Consider the following 16345-nt stretch of genomic DNA (forward strand, 5'->3'; position numbering starts at 1 on the left):
TCGAACCCCACCTTCCAAGGGTGGTTGGTATTTGTGTTAACTACCACATAGGGATAACTTCGATCCCTTTTAAATGGCAGGCAAAATCCAGAATATGGCAGTCATGAAACTTCCATTCTGCTCGAATGGAATCAGTATGGCCACCCCAGGAGCCGGGGCTTGTAAGTCCTCTGCAAAATTGTCAAGGAGGTTCTATTTTTGGCCCCCAGTCTGCTTTGGCAGGGATGAGAAAAATTGGGCCAGAAGCACATGAAAAAGAGTTGAGGGCATCTGTAATATCCACGAAAGGGACACGGAAGGCACTTGCATATGTCAGATGGAGGAGAAAATTTGAAACAAAAGGAAAAATCTGGAGGCAGATTATTTAACATTCATTTATGCACTCATTCAACAAATATTTGCTGAGTGCCTACTTGGTGCAAAGCAATGCACAGGGTGATCTTATGGAGGATATAAATATTAAACAGGCTCAGCTCCTGCCTTTACAATCAAGCGGGGAGGTAAGGCATGCACATATTTATTATTTAGTGGTGTTGTATAAACGTTTGAGGTGGGACTCGGACAACTACAAGGCTATACTAGTCATACTGCCGAGAGAGAAGATGGAAACCAACCTGGTGCACAGCTCCATCTGCCAGCAGCTCCGCATGAGCCTTTTAGACTTTCCATAGACCAGCAACACGTAGGTCCGGCGCTGCGGATCCAGACCTTGAGAAAATGCAGTTATTTGAGACCTCCGTCCTTCAGAGGTAGCAGTGGGGCTATGAAGGACCCTGAAAATCTTGTGTTCCATAACAGAGGATTTCCACACACTGTAAAATGGGTCAGCTCAGAATTCTAGGGGGACAGTGTCCCACTGTGGCTTCACACAGAAGCTTTGGAGGCAAGATCATGGATTTGCTTTGAAAACACAGTCATGGGTTTGCAACTTGCCTGTTGGTTTCTTGACAATGAGCCTCTCTGTCTTCCTTTGTAAAAATGTCAGTTGAGAGGATTCTCTGAAATAATGTGTTCTGAAATAGAGTATTTAAAAAACAGACATTGGTAATACAAAGGATGCTCGACAAACAGACATTGATGTTGTCGCGGTCATTTTGTGTTCCAAGAATTCTGTATTTCCGTACGAGGTTTCAGTCCTACAGCCTATTCTCCACTCTTCCCTGTGTCTTTTGTGATACTAGATTAACCCATTTCATTGTTCTCATCCTCGTTTTTTAAATTGTTGTGCTAAAATACACACAGCATACAATCGACCAGCTGAACCATTTTTAAGTGCACAGCTTGGTGGCATTAAGTGCATTCACATTGCTATACCATCGTCACCACCATCCACCCACTGAACTTTTCCCTCTTCCCAAACTCCAGCTCTGTGCCCATTACACATCAAGTCTCCATTCTCCCTCTGCCCAGCCCCTGGCAGCCACCACTCTACTCTTTGTCTCCATGAGTGTGACTACTCTAGGTACCTCATACAAGTGGAAGAAAAAGATTTCAGTCCTTTTGTGTCTGGCTTATTTCATTTAGCATAATGTCTTCAAGGTTTATCCATGTTGTAATGCATATGAGAGCCTCATTCCTTTTCAAGGCTGAATAATAGTCCTTTGAATGTATATATCACTTTATGTTTATCTATTTATCCACCAGTGGATATTTGGGTTATCTCCACCTTTTGCCTATTGGGAATAATGTTGCTATGAACATCAGTATATAAATATCTGTTCAATCCTTCCTCATTTTTTAAAATAGTGTCTTAAAATACTAATGTATGTTTAAAATATCCTCTTATCCCTGTGAGTGACAATATGAAATGATGAAGCAATTTCTTTTTAAACTATTCTATGATCATGGTGGAGGTATAAGAAAAGTTATTTTATTTTGGACCTATAGAATATTCTTCAATAAATCTCTATAATCATAAAGCAAGTGCCCCTATAACCAGCACCAGTTTTGTCAGTACAAATTGACTATATTTTTTAAATATACTATTTTTTATACTATTTTCCATGTAAAAAAACTGGAAAAATATACTATTGTTGAGCTTTTGAAAAGTATTACATTTTTCTTGTAAGTAAGTAAGGCATATAGAAATAAAGATCAGCTAACAATAGTCTATGGGCTAAATCCAGCCCACTGCCTGTTTTTTATGGCCTGCAAACACGTTTCTAATGGCTGAAAAAGTTATAAGAAAAATACTACTTCTCAACACATGAAAACTACAAAATCCATGTTTCCCTGTCCATAAAGTTTTATTGGAACCCAGCTGCGTTCATTTATTTATATGTTGTCCATGGCTGCTTTTCAGCTACAGTGGCAGAGGTAAGTAGCTGTGATAACTCTCAAATCCTAAATATTTATGATCTACCCCTTTATAGAAAAAATTGCCAATCACTGATATAAATCATTGATCTAATTTCACTTCCTCACTTATAGTTTCAAAAAGCCAAGGCCCAGAGAAGTGTCATGTCACACTGGAGACTTTAAAGTTTAAAGCAACTAAAAGTAGTTCAGTTGTTTCAGCTCCACACCCTGAGATTCTAAACCGGTGCACTCCTGGGTCTCAGCAGACCACTCACCTACAGATGCTGACCACGTACTAGAACCATCATTGCTTCATGTTAATAATGCAAGAAAGTCCGTCTCTGTTCTTAATTTTCTCCGCAGATTCCTACGAACAAAGAGATGTATGTTTAGTTAACTTCTTTACAAGGGTCACATCGGTTCATATCTTTGTGTTTGACATTTGTCTTTAATTTCATATGATGAAATACTTCCCATGCTCTCGAGATGAAGCCTAAATGACTCAACATGTCATGAGTCTCTTCTTGGCTTCGACTTACTCCCCCCACCTTTTGTTTCCCCATCCTTGCCTTTCTCTTTGCTCTCTTTGTCCTCCATGCTCATGGGAATTCCACCCACTCTCAGTACCCACTGCACATGCATCTCCCCTCTGTCCATCTTTGTTCGTGCTGTCCTTCCCCAGGAAGACACAAATCTCCTCATTTGCCCAGTGAGGTCCTCTTCATTCTCCAAGACCCAATCCAAATGCCTCTCTCTGGGAGCAGCCTCTCTGGTTCCTATCACAGGCAGGAGGAATGACTCTTTCTTTCCCTGTGGATTCCAGTCAAAATCATTTGCAGAACATTGTATTAAAACACCCGCATTTATTATGAGAATAGACAAGGAGCGATTTCTGTAGTTTAGCAGACAATATGGTATCAAAGGAGAAGGTTCGTAGACGTTTCTCAGCTTTTAATTCACAGAGACTTGAATCGATGTTATTTGCTCATCAAAATTCACAGAAGCTTACTACTATTTCCATGTGTTCTCACAGCAGTTTTTATACATAGATATTATAACTACAACTTCTGAGTCATAGTGCTTTACACTAGTATGTACAAGGCATTATGTTTTGAAAATGAAATATTTTCTAGTGTTCGCTCCGAAAGCAAATTCTGAAAACTAGAATAATGACCTCAGAGCCTCATTATGATTGGTTTTCACCCAATAAATAAAGTCTTGACTGAATTGAATTCTATGTTTGAATTTTCTTCACTCAAACTGATAAGACCTTAGTGTTGACACTTATCAACTCAGTTCATAAAAAGCTTCCTGAAGACGAGATGACGTACAATTTAGACGACAGGGCGTCTGGTGTGAATTGCAGATTGAGATCTCAATGTTTCATAATAAACTAGGTTATTATAGTGGCTTGAAGGAAAGCTTAGTAGTGGGTTCAACAGGCCATTTGGATCATTTCTGCCATCATTTCATTATTGCCTTGTTGATTTTCTTTCTCTTGCTTAGAGTGCATTGACCGTGGGCACTATAGGATCTCCACTGCCATCTTCAGAACAGCCAACCGTATTTCAGCACTTCTGCAATTTTCTCTGAAGATATTGTAGAAGTAAAAAAAAAAAAAAAAACCTGACTTCCTGTCAGAAAACCTGGGTCCAAGTCTTTATTCCTATCACTGGCTATTATTTTGACCAAGTCAATTTCTCTTGGGGTTATTTCCTTATTGGTAAAATAATGATACCAATTCCTACCTCCCAGTTTGTTTTTTGAGAATTAAATTACATGATTTTTTTAAGTTGACACACCAGTTAGAAATAGGTACTTAGAAAGTAACTGGTCCCAAACCCCTCCTGCCAGATGCTCGCCTGTGGCCGACGAAGCGTTAACTGCAGTGTCGGGACCAACTCTGCTCTTGAGGAGCGTCATCCAACCCTCAGAGAGGCAGTCGGGACATAAACATGTAAACACAAATTGTGCTGGGTGCCACAAGGAGTGGACAAGCTGCCCCGTGGGAGAGAAAGCACCTCGGAGGCAAGCTTTGGTACCCGTGGGCTGAGGAGACATCAGCCATGGAAAGGAGGTGGGATCCGAGATGATTAAAAAGTAACCAAAGCCAAACTCCAGAGAGACCAGAAAGACACTGCTCCCTGTGGCAGAAGAGGTGTCCCTTCATCTCTGCCACACGTAGAAGAAGGGCTTGCATGCACGCTGACCCTTTCTACCTGGGCCCCGTGGCGGTGGGAAGGGTTGGAAAAATCCTGAAAGTGCACTCGGCATGCTGCCCATGGCCGGCAGTACGAGGGATTATGTGTGAAGATGGTTCTTGCCCATTCTCTGTAGCATAAATATTGAGAGGACAGAATCTACATTCCCGAGGCAACCCCAAGTCAGACCTCTGTTTCAGAACAAGTCTTGTTCAGCACAAAACCTTTGTCTATTCAGTCATTCATTCACAAACATTGACTGTGGACCACACAGTCTGTATGCCTGACACTGGAGAAAGATGAAGGCGGAGTCTGTGCATTGTGGGAGCTCAAAGCCATGCCCAGAATAGACAAAAAACAAACAAAGAAAGCAAGCTGAAGAGTCCAGTGGAACATATCACAACACTAAGGAGAAATGAGCACAGAGTATGATGCAGGCACAGAGGAGGGGACTTGCTCAGACTAGAGGGGACAGCAGTGGGAAGGAGCTTTCCCGGGGCAGCCGTGTTTTGTAATAATAGGTCAAGGCGCCAGAGAGCGCAGTCTTTCAGGATGGTAGAGATGGTTCCACACAGGTGGAGCAAAACCTTTATGTTTTAGGAGGAAAAGGAGACAAAAAGCAGACCCGCAGAGACAGGCCTCATCTGCACTTCTAGGGTTTGGGGTTATGTCCTAAAGGCTATAAATTGCTAATAAATGGTTCTAAAAAGAGAAGCGATACATCTCCTTTGCATCCATGAGAAAATGTTATTAAATGTTTACGTTTAACTGTTTGAGTTCCTATACACACATATAAATCATAGCTGAAGCTCGGTGAATTAGCAGCTTTGTTTTATGAAGGGACTTTGTTCTTCTACAGTAATTAACAGGCATTTTGACTGCTATCTCATATTTTGGTACCTGTGGGTATTAACTTCTCTCTCTGAAGGTAAATGTAAATCTAAAACTAAAGTTTCAACTTAAAATGAAGACATTATTTATTCTGGCCTAAATGATAACAGAGCTGCATATTGGAAGGCCATAAAGGAAATTCAGAAAATAAGTCATTCCTAAATGCAGTGGGGTCATCAGGCTTCCCTCTGGCAAAGGCCTGGGTAATGGGAAGATATTATTACCCTGGGTGATGGGGGGCAGTGAGGAAGGTATTTCCAGGACACATGTAGGAATTAGAGCGGAGACACGGAGACCCCAGGAAGAGCCATGCAGACAGACCTGCTCGAGCGCCTGCAGTGCATCCCCCTGGAGGACTCAGCACTCCTCTACACGCCGGGGCTCTGTTGTGTCCATTCATTCCCTTTCCCAGGGGCGGAGGTTAATTGACTCTCCACCGGCTGGAGATCAGCATCTTTTTGCCTTGGCTTCTGCCTCTTCTACCACAACCAAACAACCTCCTTTGCTCTGGGCATTTTTTAGAGAAATGCTTACCAATCGGTTCTGCTCATTTCTAACTGCCTCGTAACTCTGCTCTCGTGACGTTTCTCCGTGTGTGAGCTCCTAGTCCTGCTATCATCTGCTACTGTTGTTACAAAAAGCAGAGTCTATTTGGAGGGAATTGCTCACTATCATTGACATCGATGGGCAAAGCCTTGTGTTGGGTCATGTCACAAACTGCTGGTTAGTCTGGGTTCTGGATACCGTGGTGTCTCTCCTGGTCCAATCAGTGGGACCCAGGCCATAGGACAGATAAGGTGGAATATGAAATTCCTCCACATGAGAAATTGATTGGGCTATCCCTTAAGGGCATGTGAGCTGGAGAGTTCCCTTCAACTCTGGGATTGAGGCAGACATTATATTATTCCATTTGCTACAATGGCAACTGCCTGCCTTAAAGTAGTTCTACGGCAGCTTCAGAGTCCAAAATATGCAGCAGGAAGACAGTATGGAGCCAATGGTTGCTTCAGTGGAAGGGGTGGGATGAATGTTATTACCACATCTCTGTTCCCTTACAAGGCTCTCTGAGCACTGAATATAATGTAAATTGGTCCATGTTTCTCTCTGGCTTCAGGCCTCTCCAAGCTTTCCCGTTGGCTCAGAATAAAATCTACCTTCCTCCTGATGACCAATCAGGTGCTGCCTGATCCAGCCCCTGCCTCCTCTTCAACCTCACCCAGGAATTTTTTTCCTAGTCACTCACCAAGCTTCCACCACACCAGCCTTACTTCTGTTACTCCGTTCTACTCTTTCTTCAGTTCAGAGTGTGTGCACCTACTGTTCCCTCTACCTGCAACTCTCTGCCTTCAGCTCCCATGGACTGGACTCCTCAGTTTTGAGATCCCAACTTAAATATCACCTCCCCAAAGAGATCTTCCCTGACCAACTGAATCAGAAACTCTGGGGGTGGGCACGACACGCACTGAACTTTGAGAACCACACTGTAGTCTAAGAGAGCATAGGGAAAGCATTACAGAATAAGAGTGAGACTCGGTTCCAAAGACCTTCCACACCACTACAAATTTCTTCAGATAAATAAATATCCTAACTTATGCATTGTTTATGTGACAAGGGCTATAAAGGATGCGATGAGCCCCTAGGTTCACAAACACTTTTTAAAAAAATTTATTAAACAGGACAGCAGTGGTGGCAGAGTGTAGTTGAGATACGATGGTCGGAGAAGGCACCCCTAAATCTGATCCTGAATCTGCCTTGAGCTGAGAAGTGAACCAGAAAGTGTCTGAAGATCTGGGGGGAGTGTGGTCCGAGAAAAGAGCCTGTGGAAGAAAAGGCTTTGAGGAGCAGGAAGGAGACCGGTGTGTCTGGCGGGCAGGTCCAGGGACGGGGCCAGGGAGAGAGATGAGCGTGGAGAGTGAGGCACGGGCCTGCCTCCAGGTGGCCGTGGTGAGCAGTCTGGGTTTCATTCCCCTCGAGGTGGGCAGCACCCAGGTATTTTAAGCAGTCAGTGACATGAAGGGATTCCTAGTTTTACATGACCACTGTGGAGGCTGTGTGGAGGTACAGATGTGACTGAGAATATTAGTAACACGCTAATGAGGTTGCTTTACCTCCTGGATAAGCAGATACTCACCAAATCCTATAACACCCACAAAATATACAAACACTGTCACTCAGCCCACTTGGTGAATGACACAACCGAAACACAGAGAGGTTGATCTCTTTTTTGAAATGGGACAGCCGGTAAGTGGCGGAGCCAGGACTCGAGTCCAGACAGCATGAGTTCAGTCTGGGCTCACAACCACCACATTCAAAGAGGCATATTATTCCTGCCTTTTCTCCTGACAAAGGACGGCTTTGAGCTTAAAATAGCATACTCTGGTAAAGTGCTTTGAATATTAAGAAGGGTACTGTGTGAATTTAACAATGCCGTTAAATTGTATAAATATAACCCATTAAACAAAGTATAATGAATTGGCTCCTAATCTTCTGTATATTGTAGTTAAAAGCAGCGCTAATATTTGCAGCAAGAAAAACAATTAGCACGTTCATTAAGTAGAGTCCTGCTTACACTTTACTCATTAACTTTAATCATCTATGAAATGCTTGAACTAAACTAACCTGTCAGCTCCAGATCATTACAGCCTGTCTTCACAAGAGGATGCTTTAATTTTTAGGGCACGCTTTCATTTTACAGGCTAACAAAGGACCCAGCTTCACGGTGCTTGTAATCAAGATATTCAACATTATTTAAGCTAAGGAATCATTATCCTTCACAATAGCATCGTACACTGGATCCGAATTAAAGGCCACATTTATTTCCCTTCATTTTTCCAAATATTACATCTCTTACTTGGCCTTTAAATAACAATATGCATTCTTAAGCAGAAAATATCATTACTTTTAGGGTGGTCCAAATTTTATGTCTAAGTCAATACAGAGAACAGCATGGGACACGGGATGACCAGGAAAACTTGGAAAAGTCATTCTCAATCCTTTGCAGTGTGACAGACACCTTGAGACTCTGAGTATACTATGGACGTCCCCACAGGAAAAAGTACATGTACACAATTGCAAGAGGTTCACAAAACTCTTGAAGTGTATCCTTCGCTTACCAGGAGCTCCAGGATAAGAATGTGTGCTTTAATTCAACCTGACTGTTTAGAAGCAACTAAAGTTTATCCCTAGTTCATGATAAAAGCCCTTCTTTGAAGAAGAACACTGACTAATAAGCATAGAAGGGAGGAAAAAAAGTAGAAAACTCACCACTGGAAAAATTAGAATATAGAGTTGTTATCAGTTTGCTTTAGGCTATTATTGGGGTTTTTTAGGCGATGTAGTAGCATTTATCATGCAGGAGAATACGTTTATCTGGGGGGAATGTTTTCTAAAGTATTTAATTATAAAGGATCATAATGACTATAATTAATACTGAAAAGTTTTGACAAGATAGACAGTTGATATAGATAGATCCAGACAGACAGACAGACAGACAAAGAGACATATATTTTGGATTGAATTGTGTCCTCCCCTCAAATTCAGATGTCGAAACCCTAATCACTAGTGTGACTGTAATGAGAGATGGCTTTTAAAGAAGCAATTAAGGTTAAATGATGTTTCAAGAATGGAGCCTTAATCAAATGGGACTGGTGTCCTCAGAGGAAGAGGAAGAGGCAGGAGGAGTGTGCATGCATGGACAGAAGACCATGTGAGGACATGGCGAGCTGGCAGCACTGTGCAAGTTACCAGGCCTCCGGAGGAAACAAACCTGACAGCACTTTGATCTTGGACATCAGGCTCCAGAACTGCAAGGACATACATTTCTGTTGTTTGTCACCCGTACTATAGTATTTTGTTATGGCACTTCTAGCAAACTGAGATAGATAGTCAGGTAGATAGGCAGGTAAATACATAGAGAGATAGAGTAGATAGATTAAATATGGGAAATAACAATTGAAAAACCAGGTGGTGGGTGTATGGTTTCTATTTTACCAAATTTTACAACTGTTTGAAATTTTCTCTTTTTTTTTGTAAAGATTTTATTTATTTTAGAGAAAGGGAGGGAGAAAGAGAGGGAGAGAAACATCAACGAGTGGTTGCCTCTCCCGCGTCCCCAGCTGGGGACTTGTCCCACAACCCAGGCATGTGCCCTGATTAGGAATCCAACTGGCCACTCTTTGGTTCACAGGCTGGCGCTCAATCCACTGTGCCACACCAGCCAGGGCTGAAATTTTCTTAGTAAAATTTTGGAGAGGAAGCATTCTTGTTTCTGAGCATTTGGGGTATTGGAAAGGAAAGCACTAATGTCATTTCAAAGTCTAGAAAAGTAAACTAGGGCTTACATTGATATTCTAAAATAAAGCCTGATTAATATTAATATTGACTCTTTGGATAAAAGAAATTTTAATGCACTGCTAGAATATATAAGAAAAGCTGAATAAATAGAGAGATATTCTACATTTCTGCATGGGAAAACTATTGTAAAGATATCAATTTTCTCCAAATCTATATATAGATTCAATGTAATTCCAATCAAAATCTCAACCAGACTTTTTATTTATCTTGAAAAGCTCATTCTAAAATTTATATTGAAGACCAAGATTTCTAATAATAAAAAGGAAAGAAATATTAGTACATGCAAACACAAATGAAACTAGATCACCAACTTACACCATACAAGGGAATAAACTCAAAATGGATATAAGACTTAAATATAAATTGTGACGCCATTAAAGTCCTAGAGGAAAACATAGGTAAGAAAATTTTAGACATCCTCTGTGGTAATATTTTTGCCAATAGATCTCCTAAAGCAAGAGAAATAAAAGAAAAATAAACAGATGGGACTATGTCAAATTAAAAAGCTTCTGCCTGGCTAAAGACACCATCGGCAAAATGAAAAGAGAACCAACTGTATGGGAGAACATATTTGCCAATGATACATCAGACAAGTGTTTGATCTCCAAAGTATGTAAGGAACTCATGCAACTCAACAGCAGGAAGACAGACAAAGAATCTAATTTAAAAAGTGGGCAAAGGACCTGAATAGACACTTCTCCAAGAAGGATATACAGATGGCCCATAGATATATAAAAAAATGCTTAACATCTCTAGTCATCAGAGAGATGCAAATTGAAACCACAATGAGATATCACGTCACACCTGTCAGAATGACCATCATTAATAAATCAATAAACAACAAGTGCTGGCAAAATTGTGGAGAAAAGGGAACCCTAGCGCATTGTTGGTGGGAATGCAGACTAGTGGAGCCATTGTGGAAAACAGTATGGAATTTCCTCAAAAAATTAAAAGCGGAACTGCCTTTTGACTCAGTGATACCACTGCTAGGAATATATACTAAGAATCCCAAATCACCTCTTCAAAAGAACTTACGTACCCCTATGTTTATAGCAGCACTATATACAATAGCCAAATGCTGGGAGCAACCTAAGTGCCCATCAGTAAATGAGTAGATTAAAAATCCTGTGGTACATTTACATAATGGAATATTATGCAGCAGAAAAAAAGAAAAAAAGTCCTACTTTTTGCATCAGCATGGATGGAACTGGAGAATATTATGCTAAGTAAAACAAACCAGGCAGTAAAAAACAAATACCATATGATCTCACCTCTAAGAGGAATCTAGTGAACAAAATAAACAAACAAACGAGATAGAACTACAGGCACAAAAATGTGGATCAGACTAACAGAGTCCAGGAGAGAGCTGGGAGGAGAACAATGGTGGAAAGAAGGGGAGGGGACTGGTCAAAAAACATGTATGAATGACCCACAGATGTGGACAACAGCGTGGGACTTGACTGTGAGTGCTGGGGGGATGGGAAGAGAAGGGCAAAGGGGAGAAATTGAGGCAACTGTAATAGAATAACATTTTTAAAAAAAGGAAAGGGAAGGGAAGGAAGGAAGAGGAAAGAAGGAAGGAAGGAAACCAAAAACTTCTTCATAAAAAGAAGGAGAAAAAACGGTTGGATGACTTGTAGCAGATACCAAGCTCTGGTTATGAAAATAACATGATGACATGCTATTGCTGTGGGATAAAAAAAATTGAGCCAAAATACAAAGAGAGAATGAAGAGAGGGACCGGAAATGGACCCACACATACATGGAACTCCACACATCATAAAAGGGACTCCACCTAGTATTAAGGAAAAGAGCTTTTCTGGTGCTCGGACATTAGCTAAGTACATGAAAAGACAGAACTATAGTCCTCTCACAATATAACCAAAAAATCTGCTTAATTCAGGATAAAGTTGCAAATACAACTTTTTCTTTACAGACTTAGGAAAGAATTTACTTCAACATAACCCAATAAACAAACAAGCAAGTCATAAAGAAAAATATTGACATTTTTGACGACGCCGGAGTGAAAAACTTCTGACGTCAGAGGACACTATTTAGCATGTGGAAATAATTCACTCATTGGTGGAAGACACTTACAATTTATACAGTGAACAGAGGATTCGTATGGAGAGCATTTAGGACTCCTAAAATTAAAAAAGATAAACAAGCAAATAGGCAAGGGCACGAACAAGCATTTCATTGAGGAGGAAATGCAAACAGTCAATGAACATATGAAACATTGTCCCCTTATTAGAAATCAAGAAAATACAGATTGAAACCACAAAAATATGTCATTTATACTTACCAGATTACCAGAAAATGTAAAGTCATGCAGACCTACATGTTGGCACAAATGTAGAGCATCAGCAACACTTACACACAGCTGATGGGAACACACATTGGATCATCCACATATCCAATAAAGTAAAAAATGCATACACTCTGCAGTCCAGCAGCTTAATTTTAAGCATATGCCACAAAAGAAGGCATTCACGTGTGCACCTAGAAACACATGCAAAAATGTACTAACAATGTTGTTCATAATAGCCAAAAACTGGAAATGACCTCACTGACCATGATGGCACTGAATGAATAACTATATCTATATAGGTAGGTGTGTGGATAGATAAACAGATATCCCTTAATACTTTAGTTTGTATTTCCCATTAAGGAAATTCTCCTATGTAACTACTGTATAGCAGTTATTAACATCAGGAAATTTTAAAAGGATACAGTATTTTTATCAGATTTTTCAATTTCTAATTTAATCTTCCATCTGTCATCAACTTATCCTAGTGTTTTGATAATGTATCTTTTTTTCAGTAAAGGATCCAATGTAGGATCATGCATTACATTTAATTATAATATTGCTTTAGTCTCTCTTAATCTGTAAAAATTTCTCAAATTTTTCTTTCTTTGTCTTTCATGACATGGACATTTTAAAAAATACTGGGCAATTATTTAACAGAATATTTGGTTTATCAGACTTTTTAAATTAGATTTGCTTTTGAGTAATAGTTGTAAAGGCTTTCTCTACATCCGGGTTATAAAGGGATTTTTCCATGTCTCCTAATCATTTGTAGTTTTATATTTCATGTTTACATCTTCAGTTAATTTAGAGTTTATTCTTGCATGTAGTATAAGTAGTGAATCTAATTTTGTCTTTTTCCAAGTGACTATCTAGTTTACTCAACACCATTTGGTTAAAAAAAATCTTTGCCCCAATAATTTGAGATACCACCCATGTCTTAGATGAGATTTCTACACATGAGTGGTTTATTGATGAACGTTCCCTTCTGTTCCATTGTTCTGTCTGTGCATGCACCAGTACCTTACTCGTTTAATTACAGAGGTTTTGGAGCATGTTTGATATCCAGTAGAGTTGTTATTTCTTATACTTCTTCCTTCTCAGTGTTTTCTAACTATTCTATGTTTTTACTTTTCCTTATTAATTTTAGAATTAACCTGTCCAATTGCAAAAAGGAGCTTGTTGATATTGGTGTTTTATTGGAATTGCATTAAATTTATAAATTAATTTAGGGAGAAGTAACATCTTGATTCTACTGAGATATCCTAAGTAAAACAAGAGATGCCTTCCCATTGCTCAAATCTACTTTTGTTTTTTGAACACTTCTGATCTACAAAAAAGGCATTTTAATATGCTTAAACCTAATAAACAAAGAAGATTTATCGTGTCTTTAGATAGGAGACTCAATATAATGAAGATGCCATTTCTTTCTAACTTAGTGCATATATTTCATAAAATTCAAAGCATAGTCCCAGCAGCAATTTTATGACCCTTAATAATAATTTCAAAACTCATTTGGAAAAAGAAAAAGTCAAAGAAGATAAGAGAGTGAGAAGAGATGGAGATTTGCCCTATTATAAACCAAGACTTGCCATAAAGCCAAAATAATTGAGACAGTGTTGTTCTGGTGCTTGGGTGGACAAACAGATCAAAAGGAGAAAATAAAGAGCCCAATGTCAGCATCATGGTGTAGTGGTCAAGATAAGCTACAGTAACAAATTAGCCCTGAAATCTTTGCGGCTGAGCACTGAACAGCACTTCTTACTCATGCAGAGCCTGCTCTTAGCGCAGGTGACCACAGGGTGATTTAACAACCCAGGCAGCTCTATCTTGTGGCCCTGCCATCCCAGCACACATTCTTCAGGAGAGCAGAAAGATTGATCAAGGATTTTTCAGTCTTATCCCAGAATTGACACACATGGATTCTGCTCACAGGTCACTGACCATCACCAGTCCTGTGGCCCTGCTGAGCTGGAGACGAGCTGGGAGGTAGAGTCTTGTACCCAGGGAGGATGGGATAATCAGATAAATGGGGAGCATTTGTAATGTCTTTCTTATCCTGCACTTGGCATATGAGAGAGATGACATTATAGATGAGAGAAAGAAAAAGAAATATGCAAAACTGGCAATGGATAAATTGGTTTTCATATAGAAAAATGTATTAAATTAGATTCCTATTTCATACTATGCCCAAGCATTCCAAATGGATTAAAGGTTTTTTACATATGAAAAACAAAACTCCAGTGTTTTTGGTGGAAATTAGAAGGTACTGTCTTTACTTAATTTAATAAGAAAGAATTTCCTTAAGAAGACAGTAAAGGAGAAGAGTTGAGTTATAAAGAAAAGGGTTGGGGAATTTGACTAAGAACAAAAGAGAGCACAATGTTTAAAAATAAACCATAGACTTGAAGACGATATTTGCATTATATAACAACAGACCATATTAAGAAATTTAAATAACTACCTCAAATGAATAAGAACAGTAAATATCTTTAAAAACACAAAAAAATGGTGAATTATATGAATGGGCAATTCTACTTCTGGGTACAAAATGTCTATTGAGATATTGTTGGTATTAGAGAAAAATTAGAAACAACCAGAATGTTCAAAGTTAGAGAAATAGATGAATAAACTATGGTATAGATCATAAAATGAAATTCTAAGCCAGTTAAAATGAAGGTATAGATACTCTTGCATGAATATGGATAAGAGTTAGAAAACATGAGATTAAATTAAAAAGTAAGTTGCAGACTATGCATAATAGTGATGCTACTTACTCTGCATATTTTGAATAGATATCTGTATCTATGAGTTCTGTCCAGAAGTATCCAGCCATGTAATATAAAAAATAGAGACTTTATTGAAGATACAAGGTACAAGAAACAATGTACATGGGACAATGACTCCTCAGTCCCCTTCAATGTAGGCACCTTGGGACCTCACACAATTCTCCCAATCGCCATCAGCTGCCCCATTGTGTTTTCCTGAATCTCTTCTTTTTCAAAGGTGATTTTAGTTTTGGGAAAAGCCAGAAGTCACAGGGCACCAAACCTGGGCTGTGGGGGGCTAGGTGATTTAATACTTTTCACCAGAAAACTCTGCACAAGACAGGATACATGAGCAGGTGCACTGTTGAGATGAAGCTACCAATCACCAGTTCCCCATAGCTGCAACCTTTTGAATCGCTGGAATAGTTTAAGCTTGAGGCAAAATTTGATGCAAATTAGTTGCTCTACTTGCTCAGTCATTTTGAATGTGACAGCCACATTGTATATGAGCTCACTCAGGAGCCCCCACTGACTAGTACAGTGAAGTTGACATTGTTCACACATGTGCATTCCAGTCCACTGTCCTTGGCTGCCAGGTTATGACAATGTCGTGCAAATCGTTCTGTTATATTAACAATGGCTGGACTTTTTCCAGACAGACCTCATATTATATATATTGTTTATGCATACATATACATCTAATTGAATATGAAATCATAGAAAGGAAGAATACCCATCAACTTTAAGATAAGGGTTTCCCTTGAGGAGGGAGAAAAATGGTCATGGAAAAGTTCTGAACTCTACCAGGTAGAGAGTTTTGTTTTAATAAGTATTAAAGCTTTTAGTAAATCTTGGTAGTTGATAGCTCTATTACACTGTTCTCTATACTTTTCTGCATGTTAGATACATTTCTTAATAATAAGGTAAAATAAAAGAAGGCAGAACATGATTTGTTCAAATGTCTCCTATTTAATCAAATCAGAGCTCCCTAATTGGTCAGGATGAATGCAGACACTATATCCACAGCAATTCATGGACACTGCGTTCATCTGTCAGAGGCACAGCTAAATTGGGAGCAGGAAGCTTGAGCTCATCTCTCTTAGACCAGGTCTTTTTTCCCACTGGCTTCCTCTTGAGGATACAGCAAACATTACTGTGTTCGTAAGAACAGACCCTGCCTGGACATGTAGAACCTGCAGAGGTGCATTTATGTTTGCAGGCCACAGGGATACGATTTAGTCCACGGAAGCAATAATTTAAGTAAAAGCACCCAAGAACCTACACAGAGTAAGCAGTCTCACAAATAGCCCTGTTTTGTGGTTACAAACATGCATGCGTCCATCACATTACTGCTGATAAGACGCTTTGAATTTCTGAGGGAAAAATGATAAAATATTATTTAACATACCTTTCTTTCTGTTTTTGGATATCCATGGCATTTTAATAGCTGCCATAATTTTGGCTACACTGTAAAGTTACCCATATATCATTTACGAGGCTCCCAGACATCTGTTTCTTGCATTAGG

General features: G+C 39.5%; 1 long non-coding RNA gene across 2 annotated transcripts in view; it reads right to left on the bottom strand.

Annotated features, from left to right (window-relative positions):
• Window positions 1-16345, bottom strand: part of LOC119064387 (uncharacterized) — a 56068-nt gene that overhangs the window by 23795 nt on the left and 15928 nt on the right. For both annotated transcript variants that reach the window (XR_008392091.1, XR_005085389.2), the window contains exons 2-3: window positions 2574-2665; window positions 615-1013 (exon numbers count right to left, since the gene is read on the bottom strand). This is a non-coding gene — a long non-coding RNA (uncharacterized LOC119064387). The remainder of the gene's footprint in view (window positions 1-614; window positions 1014-2573; window positions 2666-16345) is intronic.

The sequence above is a fragment of the Artibeus jamaicensis genome, unplaced genomic scaffold (genome assembly GCF_021234435.1).
Source record: "Artibeus jamaicensis isolate MK-2021 breed Jamaican fruit bat unplaced genomic scaffold, CSHL_Jam_final contig_1015, whole genome shotgun sequence".
In the NCBI taxonomy this organism is placed as follows: domain Eukaryota; kingdom Metazoa; phylum Chordata; class Mammalia; order Chiroptera; family Phyllostomidae; genus Artibeus; species Artibeus jamaicensis.